The 17,455-nt window shown below is 43.3% G+C and overlaps 1 protein-coding gene across 1 annotated transcript in view; it reads right to left on the reverse strand.

Annotated features, from left to right (window-relative positions):
- LOC138851296 (uncharacterized) overlaps positions 1–2,213 on the reverse strand; it is a 68,343-nt gene extending 66,130 nt beyond the window's left edge. The window contains exon 1 of the mRNA XM_070080284.1: positions 2,129–2,213. The gene's annotated coding sequence lies outside the window, so the exon portion shown is untranslated. The remainder of the gene's footprint in view (positions 1–2,128) is intronic.
- Positions 2,214–17,455: the final 15,242 nt, after the last annotated feature.

Raw genomic sequence — 17,455 nt, forward strand, 5'->3', positions numbered from 1 at the left:
ATCTAATAATATCTTTATTTCTACAAGTACATGTACAAGGTATACAGGTCTAGCTGACAGCACTGATATATTACTATATACAAAGCCGCTTGTTATGCTGAGCATTTCGGGCAAATTAGGTTAATTTTGTCCCCAGGATGAGACCCACATCAGTTGACTAACACCCAGGTACCTATTTTACTGATAGGTGAACAGGGACAATTGGTGTCTTAACAAAACACGTCCGTATGTTTTCACCTCTACCGGGGATCGAACCACGGACCGCGATGTGTAGCCTGAGTGAGCTAGCAGTCCAGCTACAGGACACTCTGCCTATGATGCCACCCATAACAAATGATTAACACCCAGGTACCTACCTACTGGTACGTGAACAGGGTCAGTAGGTATAAGGAAATATTCCCAGTGTTTCCATTCGTGCCGGAATTTAACGCCGGCGCCTGACTGGCGAGTCGAGGAACTGTAACCACTTATTCCACGATCCATTTATTGATGATAGGTGATCAGAAACGTTATTTTTTTATGATTGCTTGCAGGCTATGGGTAAGCAGCCCCTTATTCCGGATATCTTAGTCTCTTTTTGTGATACGTATAACCACAAGGGAAGGATTCTTATCGCCTTTCATAGAATAATTGAAATGGGGGAATTAAAAAGATTAAAACCTATAAAGATGGAAAGTCCATGAATCCTGCCATTGTATAACATTTTATAGACATCCGTTTATGACCACTAAAACAGCACGTCACTTACATGGTTGATATACATCACACACTACACCACAGCAATAATCACTCGAATAAAATTACCTAACCGGTGGCCTGAGGGTGGGGCACCCCCGGAGGTGCCCCGGGGGAGCCCCGCGGGGTGCCCCGGTGGTTTGGTGGCTACAGCTCTCGCTTCACACACGAAGGACCCGGGTTGGATTCCCGGCGGGGTGGAAACACTTCGACGTGCTTCCTTACACTTGTTGTCATGTTCACCTAGCAGCAAATAGGTACCTGGGTGTTAGTCGACTGGTGTGGCTCGCATCCTGGGGGACAAACTCTGGCCATACAATAGAGCTGGAAAATAATGTAAGGGACCTGGGAGCAGTAATGTCTGAGGATCTCACTTTCAAGGATCACAACAGTGCCACAATCACAAGTGCAAAGAAAATGATAGGATGGATAATGAGAACGTTCAAAACGAGAGATGCCAAGCCAATGATGATCCTTTTCAAATCACTTGTTCTTTCTAGGCTGGAATACTGCTGTACATTAACATCTCCATTCAAAGCAGATGAAATTGCAGATCTAGAGGGTATACAGAGATCCTTTACTGCACGTATAAGTTCTGTCAAGCACCTTAACTACTGGGAACGCTTGGAAGCACTTGACTTGTACTCGTTGGAACGCAGGAGGGAGAGATATATCATAATCTACACTTGGAAAATCTTGGAAGGAATGGTCCCAAATCTGCCCACAGAAATCACTCCCTACGAAAGTAAAAGACTGGGCAGGCGATGCAAAATGCCCCCAATTAAAAGTAGGGGCGCCATTGGTACACTAAGAGAAAGCATCATAATTGTCCGGGGCCCAAGACTGTTCAACAGCCTCCCACCAAGCATAAGGAGAATTACCAATAAACCTCTGGCTGCCTTCAAGAGAGAGCTGGACAGATACCTAAAGTCAGTGCCAGATCAGCCGGGCTGTGGTTCGTACGTTGGACTGCGTGCGGCCAGCAGTAATAGACTGGTTGATCAGGCCCTGATCCACCGGGAGGTCTAGTCGTGGACCGGGCCGCGGGGGCGTTGATCCCCGGAATAACCCCCAGGTAGGTAGACAAGATTGAGGACCACAATGGAAATAAGACAGACACTCCTCTATGACACACTGACTTTCTTGGGTTATCCTGGGTGGCTAACCCTCCGGGGTTAAAAATCAGAAGAAAATCTTATGTTAACCTTGTAAAAAATCTAAAATTATATTATAAATTCCCACTTTCTGCCAGCATACAAATGTACAGCAGAGGCTGTGTGGTTATTACAGACAAGATCCAACAATGCAAGTATTGACACGGGTTGTTGGCAGGATCACTGAGATTATCTACAAACCCGAAAAAAAACGTTAAGAGAGTGACGAGGGAACATACCGGACTGGAGCGGCCAGCAGCTTCCCTGGTATTATGAGCCCGCGACTCCTCACCAACCCTCCCTACCACCACCTGCAATACACTGAATTCTTCCGGCAGCCGTTGTAGCTAATGCCAGCCAGAGTAAAAGTGATCCTCTTGCTCCTCCCCTATTCTGCTTCCCCTACCATCTATCAGGCGAGGGGCCAGTGGTGTCGTGAAGGTTGGGGCGGGGGGGCCGCCCCGGGTGACACCAGAGATGCTGCCCTGGGTGACACGAAAGATGCCACCCCGGGTGACACCAAAGATGCCACCCCGGGTGACACCAAAGATGCCACCCCGGGTGACACCAAAGATGCCGCCCCGGGTGGCACCAAAGATGCCGCCCCGGGTGGCACCAACCCTGGTGACCCTGTACCACATCACACCAACATAGCCTGCACTACCTTTCGATCTACCCCAAAATGTTGCCATTTTTATTTTTTTCTGAACAGATTTAGCACAGGTGTGATCGCTGGCAGCTTCGTTAATTAGAGTTAATGACCAGTAACTATTTTAAATCGAATAGTAATTAGGTAACCCCGACGAGGTACCCTTTGAAGTGTTGACACACTTTTCTTCCTCCAAAGCTTGACTGGCTTCATATAGATTATTCCCCATCAACTTCTTGCAGTTAAGAAGAGCTAGAGACTTCAGTACCATGTAAGGAACACTCATCTCATCATATTCACTTTGTATGTTGCTGCCGATAAGTTTAATTGTACAGACCTTCCATTTTGTGCTCAGTTCAGCTGTCATAACTTTGGGGTCCAGTCACTGGACCCATTATGTACCTTTGTAATCTTTTGACTACCGCCCACAGGATGGGTATGGGGTGCATAAAGATATTAAACTAAAGTGTGTGTGTGTGTGTGTGTGTGTGTGTGTGTGTGTGTGTGTGTGTGTGTGTGTGTGGGTGTGTGTGTGTGTGGTGTGTGTGACTCAACAATCAATATTTGCACCAATAACTCATTACAGTTTGACCGGGTGTGGAAGTGTGAATTGCTCATTACTCTATAATTTGTTCATGATTGTAGCCAAAGTATAAACGTAAGTAACCATTCTACAGAATTCATTACCTTTGTAACTTGTGAGCTCATTACCTTTGTACCTAGTTCAGCTATCAAAACTTTGGGGGCCCAGTCCCTGGACCCATTACGTACCTCTGTAATCTGTAAATACCTTTGTAACTTGTCATGATTGTGACCAGACTTACCTGGAGTTCATTACCTTTGTAAATTGTGAGTTCATTACCTTTGTAAATTGTGAGTTCATTACCTTTGTAAATTGTGAGTTCATTGCCTCTGTAACTTGCTCAGCTATCAAAACTTTGGAGTCCAGTCCCTGGACCAATTATGTACCTCTGTAATCTTTTGACTACCGCCCACAGGATGGGTATGGGGTGCATAATAAACATATTAAACTAACTAAACTAACAGGTTACAGAGACAAGTAGGAATTTTAGGACACCTAGGTCGCAAAAAATGTCCCCCTTCGATACCTACTACAATCTATCTCTCCACAAGTCATTCTGGACCTATATTAATTTCAAATGAAATATACATCACCAGGAATTCTGGTAAAAACATTAATATAAATATGTGGACAGTATATTAAATTTAAAATGTGAATGCATATACATTGAAGGAGAATTTATAATAATAAGACTCACCAATTTGTCTAGAGATTACTGTGTATCATACACAAACCCCCTGCCTAAATTATGAAGAAAATAGTGGCCAGAATTTCAACATAAATAGACAACTTAGCTGGGGTTCCAAAGCTGTCCTGTCCATCTGCTTAATGTTCACGTTATGCAGGACTGCAAATCCAACAATTTTGGCTCCTATTTGAGTGGTTTTAAGTCCAATATAACCCCTAGAGCCACGAAAATTCTTCCAATTTTCACTAACGTTTGTCTCCGTCAATTCAAAACATGGCGACCCTCCTCCAGTGACGCTCACCCATCGCTCGTTCTTTATTTATTTACAAATTAATTTTTATTACCTACAATATATGCCATCAATTTACATACAAAATACACTGTATATTTGGAAAATATACAGTATTTTCTACAAATATTGGTAACTTTTGTCACTCTAGTAGTCATGATGTGTACATTGAAGACGACTTTGTACACACACTTACCTATCAAGGTATTATTCATCTATTTCTTGGTGCCATCATTATCTTAGCTAGCTGTGATTCTTCCAGTTTAATAAATATATACATTATCAGGTCACTTTCCAGTATTAACCAGTATCAGTGTTGGTAATCCTATCTTCCCAGGTCAGACATTTAAACGTAAACTTTCATATTAATCCGGACTAACATTCCTCTCTCGAAATCTTAATTTTCTAACTTTCTAAGTGATATTTAATATTACAACCGCTTGGACTGTCACTCAGACTCCCACTACTCCAAATTCAACTACTAAAATATTCCTAAATTTCATGTAATTAAACGTGCCGCTTAAAGATTAGGCTTAGCCTATAGAAAAAGAAATATCACCGTGAAATACTGAAGCGCGTTCAAGTAGCCTCAACTTGTGTCAGGGAACAAACAACAGCTTCGTCAAGCTGGCAAATGTTAGTCAATGTTCTCAGGGTAACATATATAATGCTGTATAGCCCTTGTAGTTTAGCGCTTCTTTTTTATGATAATAATAATAACAGATATAGTCAGATAACCCACCTTCATCCTCTCCATAGAACAAATGGTTAGTCAATGCTTGAGTTGCTACATATAGCTTGGACAATCTACCCATCACCACAAAGTCGAAATTAAAGTCGAGAGATGATGCTAGAAATTAGTTCGTTTTATGCTCGCCAGGGATGATGATTGCAACGTTCCTTTTACTAAGTTTTATTTGGACTCTGTACTAAAGGCAAATTCACTTTGCGAGCGATGAATACTATCACAGCATGAATGTTAGGTTAGGTTAGGTTAGGTTAGGTTAGGTAGGGTTTGTCAGGAAACAGGTGTTTCCTGACGCAGGTCTTAGTCATATGATGACCCGCAGCTGGAACTTTTGGTCATCTGACCGGTCCACCCCTTTAAAAATTATAGTTATGATTATAATCATTTTATAGCCTGTCAAGTACTAGGCAGTCCTTTACCTGCACTATACAACATGAATTACACAACTGGAGAACTCTCCAAATAGTCAGCCGTTGTTCTATTTTTCCCATTCCAAAACCCAACCAACAAAATTCATTTCGCTCATTATCTCTTGCTAACTATTTATGTACAACAAGCATAAAATTAAACAATTTCTATCGTCTCCATGGTTGTATACATGGAAGGAGTGTCTCTTTGTATAACCATGTTTCTCATCCTGCACACAACAGCTCAAAGCTGAATTTAATATAACTAGCGATGATGTAATCATTAATGAAAAAGAGAATGGATGTAAGAGGATGACTTATCTGCTGGATTAAACTTATTAAACAAAAGTGTAACTAAAGATTTTTTATTTATATAATAATTTCGAATTATATAGTAATTGGTTGGCTATGCCTAGCCAACTCAGTTATTATATGATTAGCTGTACACACAATAAAACACACTTAGGAGAAAGTAATGACGAGGTTTCGGTCCAACTTTTGGACCAACGACAAGTCACACTGACTTTCTTAACTTCTCAGTGGTTCAAGTGGGATCAAAACGTCGTCACTACTTTCCCCTAAGTGCGAGTAATTGCGTATTGTTCCAGCCACGGTATTGTGACTTTATGGTTAACTTCGCTGATATAATAATTCGCACCACCAGATTCTCCATTACTCAAAATATGCCTTATTTATGTCAGGACTTCGGTGATGATTTAAATCTCGTCTGTACAACAATTGACTGTGCTACATGTTCTTATGTCAGACAAAAAGCTTGGAGGACTTGAAAAATTGCAGGTTGAAACAATGAGGATTATCCTAGTATGTCAATGTACCACCCAAATACTAAACCTGCAGAAAGAACTTGATTTTGCAAACATTAGAAATAGTGTCACAGCTGCTAAGCTTCCATACTCCACCTCAGTGAAATGTAGCCTCGCCAAGAAATGACTACGCTGTGATATTTTTGCATAATACATGTTATTGTCGTCCTTTTGTGGTTTTTGCCCTGGTAAATTACATGAGTAAATAGTGGGTGTGGGTTGCCTACGTGTAAGTAAGCTAGTGAAACACCCATATGGTTCATGACGCTGCCAGTGTGCACATGCTGGACTCAATCTGTCACATTCACCTTCTTGTGTACTGAGAGTAGGGTTGATACTGCGATTACCGGGAGGACGACCAACCCTTCACACGAACACTGCGCTAACCCACAAGGGTGGAACACTTCAGGTAAACTTGATAATAATAATAATAATAATAATGCATACATTTATGCAGACTGTGAGCACTTAATATTTGGTTTCCTTCTCGTCTGACTGGAAGAAACTTTGCAGTATATTATTTAATAATGCCAAGTGTCGAGTAATAGTGCAAGAACCTCAGAGTAAAAACCTCAGTAAATACAGAGACTATCTTCTATCTCTCAACTCCATCTACAACGAAAAAATAATCTGAAGAGATGGTTGTAATGATTTAATTCTCATTAGATAGGACGTGTCTGAGTGCAGGACAAGTACCTTCTGAGTGCAGGACAAGTACCTTCTGAGTGCAGGACAAGTACCTTCTGAGTGCAGGACAAGTACCTTCTGAGTGCAGGACAAGTACCTTCTGAGTGCAGGACAAGAACCTTCTGAGTGCAGGACAAGTACCTTCTGAGTGCAGGACAAGTGTCTCCCAAGAAAATCAGCACGTCATTGAGGACTGTGTCTTATTTTCATTGTGGTCCTTCAGTCTTTTACCCCAGGATGTGACTCACACCCAGGTACCTGCTCACTGCTAGGCGAACAAGGACAGCAGGTGTAAGGAAACATGCCCAACGTTTCCACCCGTGCCGAGGATTGAACCACGGATTCACTGTGTAAAGCGAGAGCGTTGCCAACCGAGCCACGGGACACTTCATTGTTAATGCTAAGATATCTGAAACACTAAGCTTGTATCCATATTTGTCGTCGACTACATGAAAGAACTTGTGAGACTGAAACCCAATTCTAACCAGTTTTTTTACTGGTAGTAAGATATCTGATTTTTGGAGATCGTGTCTTCCTATTGTATTGTGTACATTAGCTACATTCCTGGAGGGTGTTCCGGGGGTCAACGCTTCCGCGGCCCGGTCCTTGACCAGGCCTTCCAATGGATCACGGCCTGATCAACCAGGGTGTTACTGCTAGCTGAATGTAGTCCAACGTACGAGCCACAGCCCGGCTGATCAGATACTGACTTTAGATAGCCGTCAATCTCCCTCTTGAAGGCAGTCAGAGGTCTATTGGTAATTACCCTTATGCCTGATGGGAGGCTGTTGAACAGTCTTGGGCCCCTGACACTTATTGTGTTGTCTCTAGGTGTACTCATGGCTCCCCTATTTTTCATTGGGAGTATGTTGCACCGTCTGCCCAGTCCTTTGCTTTCGTAGGGAGTGATTTCTGTGTGCATATTTGGGACCAGTCCCTCTAGGATTTTTTCAGGTGTAGATTATGACGCACGGGACTGCACATGCTATGTATGGGACGCGCGGCACTGCACATGCTATGTATGGGACGCGCGGCACTGCACATGCTGTGTATGGGACGCACGGGACTGCCCATGCTATGTATGGGACGCACGGGACTGCCCATGCTATGTATGGGACGCACGGGACTGCCCATGTTGTGTATGGAACGCACGGCACTGCACATGCTATGTATGGGACACACGGGACTGTACATGCTATGTGTGGGACGCACGGAACTGCCCATGCTATGTGTGGGACGCACGGGACTGCCCATGCTATGTATGGGACGCACGGCACTGCACATGCTATGTATGGGACACACGGGACTGTACATGCTATGTGTGGGACGCACGGAACTGCACATGCTATGTGTGGGACGCATGGGACTGCACATGCTATGTACGGGACGCACGGCACTGCCCATGCTATGTATGGGACCCACGGGGCTGCACATGCTATGCACACGGGACGCACGGCACTGCCCATGCTATGTATGGGACGCACGGGGCTGCACATGCTATGCACACGGGACGCACGGCACTGCCCATGCTATGTATGGGACGCACGGGGCTGCACATGCTATGTATGGGACGCACGAGAGTGCACATTCTGTATGCGTACCATACACACCGAACGCATAACTTACACATTCCGTACACATAACACATATCGTACAGAGCACAACTTACAATGACTTATATGTCATGTTTTAATTACACAAAGGGAGACGTAATATGGTTCAAAGAGAGCGAGTCTAGCATTCCTTGTTGAGTGCTGAGAACTGCCAGGTGTAACATTCACTGCTGTCTCATGGCTGAGAGCAGATAGTGTTCTGAGAACTGCCAGGTGTAACATTCACTGCTGTCTCATGGCTGAGAGCAGATAGTGTTCTGAGGACGCTGAATGACCCTTCACATTGTGTCATCATCAGTGAAAGGAAGACGGACACCGTGTTGATGAAACTGGGGACCCAACTCTAAAGGTAGATACATTCCCTATGACTATACGACAATACACTGAGATGTATTGTACATGTTTCAACAATATATGCTGAGAGTTTAATTAATGTTTTATGGATGAGTGTTGACAGTGGTGAACACGTAATGTGCAGCCTTAATGTGACTTATTTATATAAAGTCGATAGAATTTAAATATATGAACAAGACACATGCGGTTTATAGCATTTATTGCTTTATTCACATGGTACATTTTACCACCATAGGCTTTAAAACCCATTAATCAACCAAGTACTGGAGTTTCTTTTTTGTTTGGTGGTTAGAATGGCGCCCTCATACGCGAAATTAGATCGTAAAAGAGTAATCAGGAGGTTCAGTTCGCGGGAAAAAAAATCAGGCTTAAAACCTGTAGTCACTTTCTTTCATCATTAGATGGTTTAGACCCCTGGTTGTCTTCAAGCGGGAGCTGAACAGTTACCTAAAGTCAGTGCCGGATCATCCGGGCTATGGTTCTTACGTTGGACTACGTGCGGCAGTGTCTGTATCACTGCTGCCAGACCTGAAGAGTGAATCATACATGAGAGTGTCTGTATCACTGCTGCCAGACCTGAAGAGTGAATCATACATGAGAGTGTCTGTATCACTGCTGCCAGACCTGAAGAGTGAATCATACATGAGAGTGTCTGTATCACTGCTGCCAGACCTGAAGAGTGAATCATACATGAGAGTGTCTGTATCACTGTTGCCAGACCTGAAGAGTGAATCATACATGAGAGTGTCTGTACTACTGCTGCCAGACCTGAAGAGTGAATCATACATGAGAGTGTCTGCATCACTGCTGCCAGACCTGAAGAGTGAATCATACATGAGTGTCTCTACTACTGCTGCCAGACCTGAAGAGTGAATCATACATGAGAGTGTCTGTATCACTGCTGCCAGACCTGAAGAGGGAATCATACATGAGAGTGTCTCTACTACTGCTGCCAGACCTGAAGAGTGAATCATACATGAGAGTGTCTGTATCACTGCTGCCAGACCTGAAGAGTGAATCATACATGAGAGTGTCTGCATCACTGCTGCCAGACCTGAAGAGTGAATCATACATGAGAGTGTCTGTATCACTGCTGCCAGACCTGAAGAGTGAATCATACATGAGAGTGTCTGTACTACTGCTGCCAGACCTGAAGAGTGAATCATACATGAGAGTGTCTGTATCACTGCTGCCAGACCTGAAGAGTGAATCATACATGAGAGTGTCTGTATCACTGCTGCCAGACCTGAAGAGTGAATCATACATGAGAGTGTCTGTATCACTGCTGCCAGACCTGAAGAGTGAATCATACATGAGAGTGTCTGTACTACTGCTGCCAGACCTGAAGAGTGAATCATACATGAGAGTGTCTGTATCACTGCTGCCAGACCTGAAGAGTGAATCATACATGAGAGTGTCTGTATCACTGCTGCCAGACCTGAAGAGTGAATCATACATGGGAGTGTCTGTACTACTGCTGCCAGACCTGAAGAGTGAATCATACATGAGAGTGTCTGTATTACTGCTGCCAGACCTGAAGAGTGAATCATACATGAGAGTGTCTGTACTACTGCTGCCAGACCTGAAGAGTGAATCATACATGAGAGTGTCTGTATCACTGCTGCCAGACCTGAAGAGTGAATCATACATGAGAGTGTCTGTATTACTGCTGCCAGACCTGAAGAGTGAATCATACATGAGAGTGTCTGTACTACTGCTGCCAGACCTGAAGAGTGAATCATACATGAGAGTGTCTGTATCACTGCTGCCAGACCTGAAGAGTGAATCATACATGAGAGTGTCTGTACTACTGCTGCCAGACCTGAAGAGTGAATCATACATGAGAGTGTCTGTATCACTGCTGCCAGACCTGAAGAGTGAATCATACATGAGAGTGTCTGTACTACTGCTGCCAGACCTGAAGAGTGAATCATACATGAGAGTGTCTGTATCACTGCTGCCAGACCTGAGGAGTGAATCATACATGAGAGTGTCTGTACTACTGCTGCCAGACCTGAAGAGTGAATCATACATGAGAGTGTCTGTATCACTGCTGCCAGACCTGAAGAGTGAATCATACATGAGAGTGTCTGTATCACTGCTGCCAGACCTGAAGAGTGAATCATACATGAGAGTGTCTGTATCACTGCTGCCAGACCTGAAGAGTGAATCATACATGAGAGTGTCTGTATCACTGCTGCCAGACCTGAAGAGTGAATCATACATGAGAGTGTCTGTATCACTGCTGCCAGACCTGAGGAGTGAATCATACATGAGAGTGTCTCTACTACTGCTGCCAGACCTGAAGAGTGAATCATACATGAGAGTGTCTGTACTACTGCTGCCAGACCTGAAGAGTGAATCATACATGAGAGTGTCTGTATCACTGCTGCCAGACCTGAAGAGTGAATCATACATGAGAGTGTCTGTACTACTGCTGCCAGACCTGAAGAGTGAATCATACATGAGAGTGTCTGTATCACTGCTGCCAGACCTGAAGAGTGAATCATACATGAGAGTGTCTGTACTACTGCTGCCAGACCTGAAGAGTGAATCATACATGAGAGTGTCTGTACTACTGCTGCCAGACCTGAAGAGTGAATCATACATGAGAGTGTCTGTACTACTGCTGCCAGACCTGAAGAGTGAATCATACATGAGAGTGTCTGTACTACTGCTGCCAGACCTGAAGAGTGAATCATACATGAGAGTGTCTGTACTACTGCTGCCAGACCTGAAGAGTGAATCATACATGAGAGTGTCTGTACTACTGCTGCCAGACCTGAAGAGTGAATCATACATGAGAGTGTCTGTACTACTGCTGCCAGACCTGAAGAGTGAATCATACATCCTGAGAGTTAGCAGTAGTTCAGTAGTCATTGGAATTATTTTGTTTCACTTCAACTCATTTTAAAGATGCCACCAACAAAATTTCTAGGCAGACAGGGAAAACAGATATAAGGAGACTTTCCCAGCGGTTATGAGCCAAAAACCCAACCATTAAGCAAAGTTTACGACTATTTTTGCTTCATATAACTAACGTATTATAAAGAAATAATTCCAGTGTTCGTCGCTGACTGTCCCCTTGAAGAACCATCTTGAAGTAGCGTTCAGAAGGTCACTCTCGCTGACTCTTTCATCAAACACAACATGCAAACAGTTTCCCAGTTTTTTATAATCTGCTGCTGGTCACATTACTACTGCCAGAGTAAAAGGAATGGATGAAGAACTTTAAACTTGCTGTTGGTCACATTACTACTGCCAAAGTAAAAGGAATGGATGAAGAACTTTAAACTTGCTGCTGGTCACATTACTACTGCCAGAGTAAAAGGAATGAATGAAGAACTTTAAACTTGCTGTTGGTCACATTACTACTGCCATTACTAATCCAATTCCTGTAGGGTTAGGTTTTCATCATCTTTCTTTAGGGACTTTCCTCAACTTTAAATGAAGAAAATCTTCACTCGAAGCATTGTGTTTAGGGATGTAAGACGTGTGTTGCGAGAAGCGCTTTATCTTGTTCTTGTAGTAAGAATCTTTTTCTGATGAAGTCTCTCCTTGCAGGTATACCTGAGGTATACCTGGAGAGAGTTCCGGGGGTTAACGCCCCCGCGGCCCGGTCTGTGACCAGGCCTCATGGTGGATCAGGGCCTGATCAACTAGGTTGTTACGGACTTTAGGTGCTAACTTTAGGTGCCTGTCAGCGCCTTCTTGAGGACAGCCAAGGGTCTATTGGTAATCTCCCTTATGTATGTTGGGAGACAGCTGAACAGTCTTAGGCTCCTGACACTTACTGTGTTGTCTCTTATCGTGCTAGTGACACCCCTGCTTTTCATTGGGGGGATGTTGCATCGTCTGCCAAGTCTTTTGCTTTCATAAGGAGTGATTTTCGTGTGCAAGTTTGGTACTAATGCCTCTTGGATTTTCCATATGTATATAATCATGTATCTCTCCCGCCTGCGTTCTGGGAAGTACAGGTTGAGAAACTTTAAGCGTTCCCGGTAACTGAGGTGTTTTATCGCAGTTATTTGTGCCGTGAAGGTTCTCTATATATTTTCTAGGTCAGCAATTTCACCTGTATTGAAAGCTTCTATTAGTGTGCAGCAATATTCCATCCTAGATAGAACAAACGACTTGAAGAGTGTCATCACGGGTTTGGCCTTCCTAGTTTTGAAGGTTCTCATTATCCATTCTGTCATGTTTCTAGCAGATGCGACTGATACAATGTTACGGTCTTTGAAGGTGAGATCCTCTGACATTATCACTCCCAGGTCTTTTACATTAGTTTTTCGCTCTATTGTATAATTGGAATTTGTTTTATACTCTGATATAGTTTTAATTTCCTCACGTTTTCCATATCGGAGTAATTGAAATTTCTCATCATTGAACTTCATATTGTTTTCTGCAGCCCATCTAAAGATTTGGTTGATGTCCGCCTTGAGTCTTGCAGTGTCTTTAATGGAAGACACTGTCATGCCAATTCGGGTGTCATCTGCAAAGGAAGTCACGGTGCTGTGGCTTACATCCTTGTCTATATCAGATATGAGGATGAGGAACAAGATGGGAGCGAGTACTGTGCCTTGTGGAGCAGAGCTTTTCACTGTAGCTGCCTCAGACTTTACTGTTTACTACTACTCTTTATGTTCTATTTGTTGGGAGATTATAGATCCATCTGCCAACTTTTCCTTTTATTCCTTCATCACGCATTGTATGCGCTATTACACCATGGTCACACTTGTCAAAGGCTTTTGCAAAGTTTGTGTATACTACATCTGCAGTTTGTTTGTCTTCTAGAGCATCCAGGACCTTGTCATAGTGATCCAGTAGTTGAGACAGACAGGAGCGACCCGCTCTAAATCCATGTTGCCCTGGGTTGTGTAAATGATGAGTATCTAGATGAGTGGCAATCTTGCTTCCTAGGACCCTTTCAAAAAGTTTTATGATATGGGATGTTAGCGCTATCGGTCTGTAGTTCTTTGCTATTGCTGTACTGCCACCTTTGTGGAGTGGGGCTATGTCTGTTGTTTATTGTAGCAGTGGGACGACCCCCGTGTCCATGCTCCCTCTCCATAGGATGGAAATAGCTCGTGATGGGGGCTTCTTGCAGTTCTTGATGAACACGGAGTTCCATGAATCTGGCCCTGGGGCAGAGTGCATGGGCATGTCATTTATCGCCTTTTCGAAGTCATTTGGCGTCAGGATAATATCAGATAGGTTTGAGTCTACCAAATACTGTGTCTCGCTCATAAAAAATTCATTTAGGTCTTCGACTCTTAGTCTGGTTAGCGACTCGCTAAAAACCGAGTCATATTGAGACTAGAGTAGCTCACTCATTTCCTTGCTGTCATCCGTGTAAGACCCATCTCGTCTAAGTAGGGGCTCAATACTGGATGCTGTTCTCGACTTTTATTTGGCATAAGAATTATTTTGAGTTTCTTCCAATTTCATTTATGGCTTTTAGTTCTTCCCGCGTTTCTTGACTCCTATAAGATTCCTTTAGCTGTAGTTCGATGTTTACTATTTCTCTGACCAGTGTCTCCCTTCATATTACAGATATATTGGCCTCTTTTAGCAGCTCTGTTATTCTTTGCCTTCGCCTATATAGGGAGCGCCTTTATCTTCCTAGTTTACATCATCTCTTCCTTTTCCTTAAAGGAATATGCCTTGAACATACCTCGAGTGTCACAGAGTTAATTTGTTCCAGACATAGGTTAAGTTTCGTGTTGCTTAGGCTATCTTCCTAGTTTATATCACTTAGGACCTGGATGACTTGGTCCCACTTTATGTTTTTGTTATTGAAGTTGAATTTGGTGAAGGTTCCCTCGTGACTGATTACATTTTGTTGGTCTGGGGCTCCACGCATGCATGTCTGAACCTCGATTATGTTGTGAGCTGAGTATATTGTTTTTGATATGGTAATATTTCGTATCAGATTATCATTGTTAGTGAAGATGAGGTCCAGTGTATCCTCTAATCTTGTTGGCTCTATTATTTGATGGTTTAAGGTGAATTTGGTGCAGAAATTTAAAAGCTCGTGTAAATGAAGTGATAAGCCTATAGAGGCAGGTGCCAGAAGTCGCCAGAAACTTACCACAGGTCAGCTGTTTTTAATAATCTTCCTGGCCTGCTAGTGTACTCGCATATAATCTAGTGATACCAGTGAATAGCAGAATACGGTGTTGTAGTAGCAACTAACCAGTATTATAATGGTACTTAGTGGAGTGGAGTGACTTTCATTAGTTTCTTTTTTCTTGAAATACCAGACATATACTGTGAATTTCATATAACCTGTAGTTACCAGCGGTCGCAATATACACAACGAGAAGCAATTATTACTACAGAAAAAGCGTCCTTCCTCCAAAATTTGCACCAGTCAACTATAGTGATAATATAGCATTTATTGTGGTGGAGACGGAAAAAAAAATAGAGAAGCTAGATACAGCGATTGATAAACAAGGGTGGAGGTCGACCGTTCGTCACTGTAGGAGTTGCCAGCAGTCACCAGCTCTTCAACACGCAAGTTATACTTTTGTATCAATCAAATCACATATTACTCGGGTAGATAATTTCCAGTAGATCCTTCATGTGTTAGCTCAAATCACCGACCAGTATGGTTTAAATAAGTGACCCACTGATCAGATCAGATAGACTGGTCCGAACCCTTGACTGGTCCGAACCCTTGACTGGTCCGAACCCTTGACTGGTCCGAACCCTGGACTGGTTTCAAACGGTTTCGTTGTGCACTACCTAGCAGGTTATTAATAGAATATTCAACAGGTTGCTAGTAGAATTGCAGTAAATCAACCATTCAAATCATTATGAAGCTGTGTGTAGTCTGTGGTCAGTCAAACAAACGGGCCTCCACATGCATAAATTGTCATTTTTGTGGAAATTGGTGTCACGCCCCTTGTGCAGATATCCAAGAACTAGCTACAAGCAGTATTAAAACAGAGAAGTGTTTTTGGGTATGCCCAAATGAGATAAATCTGTGGACTAAAATCACAAGGGTATTAAAAAGCTTCCAGGTTTTCTATGAAAGCAAAGCTGCTTTCATAGAAAACCTGGAAGCTTTCTACAACAGATGGGAACATAAAAAGTCTGGGCTGAATGGTACTGCCCTTGATACTGGCCATGTAGTCAGAAACTGTAAGGCTGGAGATGATGTCCTGGTAGTCAGTAAATGGGGGGCTGATAGTGCTGTCCTGGGAGACAGTAATGGTGAAGCTGGAGGTGCTGTCCTGGGAGAAGTAATGGTGAAGCTGGAGGTGCTGTCCTGGGAGACAGTAATGGTGAAGCTGGAGATGCTGTCCTGGGAGACAGTAATGGGGAAGCTGGAGATGCTGTCCTGGGAGACAGTAATGGTGAAGCTGGAGATTTTGTCCAGGTAGTCGGGAATTATACGCAGGAAGGAATACATATAAATGACCTCATAGGGGACAGGAGCCATAGTAGGGAAACAAGTGTAGTCAAAGATAAGATAAAACCAATATTGCAAACTAGAAATACCGCAGGAAATAGCAAACAAGAGGACTCCACTAGCAATAGTGAGGATATATTACCAAAAACAACTGGTGGGAGCTCCATTGTTGGTGCTAGGGAGGATAGAAGTAAGACAGGGAAACATGCACCAACAGGGAATACAGTCACAGAAACCCAAGGCAAACGGAAACCAAGCCTGTGCACATACTATGCACTCGGTATCTGCTGGCATGGGAAATCTGGAAAAACAGATGGGACGTTCAACTATGACCACCCTAGAAAATGCCATGCCCATATGACAACAGGAAAATGCAATCTCCCTTCCTGTAAGCTTTTTCACCCTGAACTGTGTACCTCTTCAGTACAGGAAAGACTGTGCTATAACTTAAATTGCCAGGCATACCATCTAAAGGGGACAAAAAGATACAAAACATCCAGGCCATGGGAAAACCTGGGTAGCCACAGCCACTCAAGAGGGAGAGGTTTTTTAGTGCCAGGAAGGAAAAAAAACTGGCAGGAAATGGCAGAAATCGTACACCAAATCCAGTCATTCCTGGAGTGGAACCACAGTCAATGGCCTCCACTCCAAACCAACAGATACAGATACTAATCCCGGAAAAAAATCCCCCCCCAGTACCAACAATACCACCAGTCCGATAACATTCTTCTTTGCAAATATACAGGGTCTAAAGCCAGCAACAAACAACAAAATACCTTTCATTCGTGGACTGCTTGCAGAGGCAAAGGCAATGTTCGCGGCTTTCACTGAGACCCACATAAAGGATCACTTGGACAACGAAATATGGATCCCAGGTTACAACCTATACAGATGTGACAGAGTGAACAGGCAAAAGGGGGGGGGGGTTGGCCTGTACATTGCAGAGTCACTTGTTTGCACAGAACTGCTAAATGCCTCAAATGATGTAGTGGAAGTTTTAGCAGTAAAGGTCGAGAACCAAAACCTAGTCATTGTGGTAGTCTACAAGCCTCCGGATGCAACATCCCAGCAATTCCAGGAACAGCTGTTAAAAATTGACCACTGTCTGGAAAACCTTCCAGCTCCTGCACCCAACATCTTGCTCCTGGGGGATTTCAACTTAAGGCACCTAAAATGGGGGAATATAGCAAATAATATTGTTGCAGTAATAACACCAAGAGGCAACTCTGATGAAAACTCACACTCACGCGAGCTTTTAAATCTCTGCACAAAATTCAATTTAAACCAGCAAATAATAGAGCCTACTA

The sequence above is a fragment of the Cherax quadricarinatus genome, unplaced genomic scaffold (assembly GCF_038502225.1).
Source record: "Cherax quadricarinatus isolate ZL_2023a unplaced genomic scaffold, ASM3850222v1 Contig273, whole genome shotgun sequence".
Lineage (NCBI taxonomy): Eukaryota > Metazoa > Arthropoda > Malacostraca > Decapoda > Parastacidae > Cherax > Cherax quadricarinatus.